Source organism: Scyliorhinus canicula, unplaced genomic scaffold (genome assembly GCF_902713615.1).
Source record: "Scyliorhinus canicula unplaced genomic scaffold, sScyCan1.1, whole genome shotgun sequence".
In the NCBI taxonomy this organism is placed as follows: Eukaryota; Metazoa; Chordata; class Chondrichthyes; order Carcharhiniformes; family Scyliorhinidae; genus Scyliorhinus; species Scyliorhinus canicula.
The window spans coordinates 377901-383382 of record NW_024055490.1 but is presented as its reverse complement, the minus strand read 5'-3'; positions in this window follow the sequence as shown (position 1 = coordinate 383382).

The following is a 5482-nucleotide window of genomic DNA, read 5'->3' as shown; positions in this document are numbered from 1 at the left end:
CAAGTCTAATCTGAACTCCTTTCTCTCAGGTCCATCGGCACCGCTCCATTTCCCGGATTACACAGTTGTCTCCCGTTTCCCAGACAGATATTTCGCACCAGTCCTGTCTGGGATGTGTCTGAACTCAAGGCCCCTCAGTGAAAGAGCCGCTGCGCCACCAAGCGGCCCATCCGGGTTAAGTCACCTTCACCTTTGTCTTTTTATGGTAAACTCCAGAGACAGAATGATTGCACAGCTGAAGAATTCCACAGATTCACTCCCCTCTGATGGAAGAAATGTCTCCTCACCTCTGTCCTAAATTTGAGACCTCTTACTTCTGAGATTATGCCCTCTGGTCCCAGACTCTCCCACAAGAGGAAACAAGATGATTTTTTAGGCTGTGTAACTGGTTAAAGCTCTTTCCACAGTCAGTTCACTGGAACACTCCCACTCAGGTTTGTGTGGGTCTCGGGGCTTTTCCAGTCACACTGATGTTTGAAATCTCTTCCCACTGTCAGAACAGACAAACACATTGACAGTTTGTGACATGTAGGTCCTAATGAATTGAGTCAGATCTTGATGTTATATTTGGTTCGAGTTGCCCAGCTGCCAAACCTCCCGTTCTAATGCCTGAAAAAGAAGTTTTGAACCAGAATATTGTTCCCAGTGTCTCTGAAACACTCTGTCCGCTGAGGTATCCACTGGTTGTGGAAGGTGTCACGCATTCCGGTGGATACCACATGCTCCCTCTGCAAGACCACTGGGAATAGACAAGACCACAGAACAGAAGTCGGCAGCCAGAGTAACCGCCCACCCCCTCCATAATAATAATAATAATCTTTATTGTCACAAGTAGGCTTACATTAACAATGCAATGAAGTTACTGTGAAAAGCCCCTCGTCACCACACTCCGGCGCATGGTTGGGTCACAGAGGGAGCATTCAGAATGTTCAATTCACAGCACGTCTTTCGGGACTTGTGGGAGCAAACCGGAGCACCCGGAGGGAACCCACGGGGAGAACGTGCAGACTCCACACAGACAGTGACCCAAGCTGGGCATCGAATCTGGGACCCTGAAACTGTGAAGCAACAGTGCTATCCTACACCACCCAGCTACAATGCACTGTTTTAACCAGACTCAAAGTAGATTCACGCTCAGCACAAGAATATTAGATAGTATACTGTCAGATCCACAAACTCTGCCAAAGTGGCTGCAACTTAACAGGTTACTGTGGACATTAAACTGTGGGCAATATTCGATGCTGTGACCAATATTTAGTTAAACACAGACCTGAATAAGGAAACTTTGCAGCCACCTGTGAAGTTTAAATGTGTCGTTGTGTCAGGATGAACCAGCATTTGAGGAATATGAAATCTCGGGACTGTTGGTCTCCAAGTGCCGTATTGAACACAGGAGAATGACCTTGAATTGGGACAGAGATAAGCGTGAGTGAGCATCGTAAACTGCTATTGTATCGGGGTGTTCTGGGCCCCAGAGTTTTAACCCTGCAGTTAATTGTCAGGGATGCAGTATAATAAGCTCTGAACAAAGCAAATGTGTGTGTGAGAAGCACCAGGAACCAGCTGAACCAGCAGAGCTGAATGTCTCCCAGTGCAGCCACAGGACTGAACTTATTCCAGCTTCCAAGCCCACCTCAGACCCAACCTCCTGGCTCTTCATCTACAAGAACGTTTGAGGACTTTGGGTCTGTACTCGTTGGGGTTTAGAAGGATGAGAGGGGATCTTATTGAAACTTACAAGATACTACGAGGCCTGGATAGAGTGGACATGAAGAGGATGTTTCCACTTGCAGCAAAAACTAGAACCAGAGGACACCATCTCAGAATAAAGGGATGATCCTTTAAAACAGATGAGGAGGAATTTCTTCAGCCAGAGGGTGGTGAATCTGTGGAACACTTTGCCGCAGAAGGCTGTGGCGTCCAATTCACTGAGTGTCTTTAAGACAGAGATAGGTGGGTTCTTTATTAATAAGGGGATCACGGGTTATGGGGAGAAGGCAGGGGAGTGGGGATGAAAAAATATCAACCACGATTGAATGGCGGAGCAGACTCGATGGGCCAAATGGCCTCATTCTGCTCCTATGTCTTATGGTCTTATAAGAAGCTTCAGAGACTCATGATCATTATTTGTTTTTAAAAACGCTTCACTCCAACTAAAGGATCGGCTCAATAAGAAGACATCAGACCTGCAGCGATATAAAGATTGCAGTCTACATTCCATTTTCATCATCATAGCTTCAACTTGATCTGTATCTAATTTTTGTCTATGCCAGTGAGTGAAAGAGCCGAGAGACTTAGATGCTCAAACATCCAGGGGAAGATTGTAAAAAATAAATAACCTTTATTCCTTTAAAAATCACCAGTAAGCCTGCTGCTGAACTGTATTTTAAATAAAGAAATATCACGCTGAGGGTCAGGAAATATCACACAAACATCCTGATAATGGACGGGAAAGGTCCACGAAATGTAATCAACCGTTGTGTAACCCCCTTCAGGTAGCTATATAGAGGCTGCAGCCTCTCACACTAAATGTATACGTGATCCACAGACACCTCCAGGCTACAAACAGCAGCTTCAGCCTGGGAGTGGGTGAAACATTTTAAAAATCTGTTACAATATAAGCGACCTTGGGGCACTAGGACCCGGCTGGGAACAGAAACCTTCAGGTTCCGCCCACCAGCTCTTGCAGCCCAAGACGCCAGCGCATGCGCTCTGCTTCCCCAAGATGGCGGCTGTGAACCAGGGCCTGGTCCTGGGAGAGAGAGAGATGACCGGCAGTGAGGTGACCTGAGGATCACCACACCTCAGGCAAGGCGCCAGGTTGGGAAGGCGGTGCTTTCAGGAATAACTGGGAAGGTGATGTTTGGTCAGTTGCTGCAGTCTGTGTAGTGAAGGTGCTGTCACAGTGGTGTGAGGTAAGGAAGTACAGGATTATCACCCAGCAATGATGAATTCAGGGGAATGTAAATCCAGCTCAGGCTGCTTTCAGATTGGAAAGGGAGCTAAGGTGAGTCCTTAGAGCTGGTGAATTTTGTGGCTTTGGCAGTTTCTCTGTAAAGTCCTTCTCATTCATTCCCCCTCTTTACAGCACGGATAGAGGCCCTTTGGCCCATTCATAATAATCTTTATTAGTATCACAAGTAGGCTTACATTAACACTGCAATGAAGTTACGATGAAAATCCTCCAGTCGTCACACTCCGGCGCCTGTTCGGGTACACAGTGAGAATTCAGAATGTCCAATTCACCTAACAAGCTCATCTTTCGGGACTTGTGGGTGGAAACCGGAGCACCCGGAAAAACCCCACGCAGACACAGAGAGAACATACAGACTCCCCACAGACAGTGAACCAAGCGCAAAATCGAACCCAGGTCCCTGGTGCTGTGAAGCAACAGTGCTAACCGCTGTGCTACCATGCCACCCATAAGATTATTAGATTACTAGCTCTGGACGAATTGTGTCCCAGGATGCTGTGGGACGTGAGGGAGAGATTGCAGTGGCTCTGACCCAAAGTTTTAACCACAAATTAGGCCTGTATTTGCTAGAATTTGGACATTTAAGGTGTGATCTAATTGAAGTATTTAAGATATTAACAGGGAAAGACAGGGTCGATAAAGATCACCAATTTCCACTGGTTGGAGATGCTAAAACTAGGGATCATTGTCTAAAAACCAGGGCTGGACCGTTCAGGAGAGATGTTAGGAAGACCTTCTTCACACACAGGGTGGGAGAGGGTTGGAACTCTCTCCCACAAACAGCAGGTGAAGCTGGAACAGTTGTTAAGTTTAAATCTGAGTTTTGTTGAGCAAAGGTATTAATGGATATGGGGTTAGGTCACAGATCAGTCTGATCCCACTAAATGGCAGGACAGACTCGAGGGGCTGAATGGCTTATTCCTGTCCCTATGTGTATTTCTGTGATTCTGAAATTCAGACAACACCATGACAGGGAAAGAGTCTGGATTAGAACCTGAGTTAGTCAGAGCTGTAAACCATCCCTCCAGATCCTGGCCCTTCATGGATTTAATGACGGTCAAGGCAATAGTTGGATTATTGAAAGACTTGACGGAGTTGTTGGATACCATTTTTCGGGTCTCAGGATAAAGCCTGACGTAATTCACTCCCCACAGCCTTGAGCTGCCTTTGAACTTCATCGAAGCCTCGATGTTTTGTTTGTGTTGCTGCCGAAAAGTCCTTGAAGAAGTAAATCCTCACTTCTTCCTGGAGCTAGGTGCTACCTCGCCGTTCCCTCTCCAGGACATACTTTCAAGTTGTGGAAGCGAATTATTACAGGCCTGGGATGAAAACTATCCCTCGGACTCAAAGACCGATGCACGTTTCTAATTTGAAACGCCCAGGCTTTACATCCAGCTTGAGAAAATGTGGCAGTCGGTCCTTGAAGAACCTAACGGGAGTCTTACCCTCCACACTAAATGGACAGAAAATAACATCATTTATGGGCAGCACGGTAGCACAGTGGTTAGCACAGTTGCTTCAATGCTCCAGGGTCCCAGGTTTGATTCCTGGCTTGGGTCACTGTCTCTCTGGAATCTGCACGTTCTCCCCTTGTCTGCATAGGTTTATTCCGGTTTCCTCCCAGAGATCAAAGATGTGCAGGTTAGGTAGATTGGCCATGATAAGTTTCCCTTAGTGCCCAAATAAAAGGTTAGGTGGGGTCACTGTGATACGGGGATGGGTTATGGGCTTGGGTGGTGTGCTGTTTCCAAGGCGTAGACTCAATGGGCCGAGTGATCTCCTGCACTGTAAATTCTATGATGACCATCCGACAGGCCAACGGCTCGGATGTTCTTTCTCCGACCCTCGGTCTTCCAAGTCCTCCAGCACCTCCTTGGCTGGTTTTCAAAGGATTGAATACGGAGGCACCTTGCTGAATGTTCAGGATTCTCTCCACCGGATCATCGAGCCTCTTCATGGTGTTTTGCAACTGGGCCGCATGAGTTCACAGATATTGAGTCAGCACACTCAGCCTCTGGTCAAAACCACGGATAATGTCGGCAGACATCATTTTCGCCACCTCCCAGAGAGCCCCGGAGAGCGGGGGGTCGAGAGACCTGCTGAGGGTCAGGCAGCCATGTTGAAAAGGCGGCTCCATCCCCGCTGAATCCACCTGCGCTGTTTATCGATGATTTCTTCACTTTTTCCAGCATAATCCTACCAGACCAAACCCCGAGTCTTCCAGGGACACGATAACAAATATTAATGCAAGGATTAGGTAGATGAGTGCCAGGCAATCAGGATGACTGTCAGATTATAGTTTAGTGGCACCAGAACCTGTGGTAAGGCAGCTACTCCCCCACCCATATCACATGCCTGACACCCCCCCCCCCCCCCCCCCCCCCCCCACCCCCCACCCCGCAGCCACAGACAGATTTCTGATTGAGGTTGTGGAGGGTTATGGGGAACTGGCAGGTAAATGGAGAGAAAGCTGAGATGAGATGGGATTTCTTTATTCGAGGATGTGGT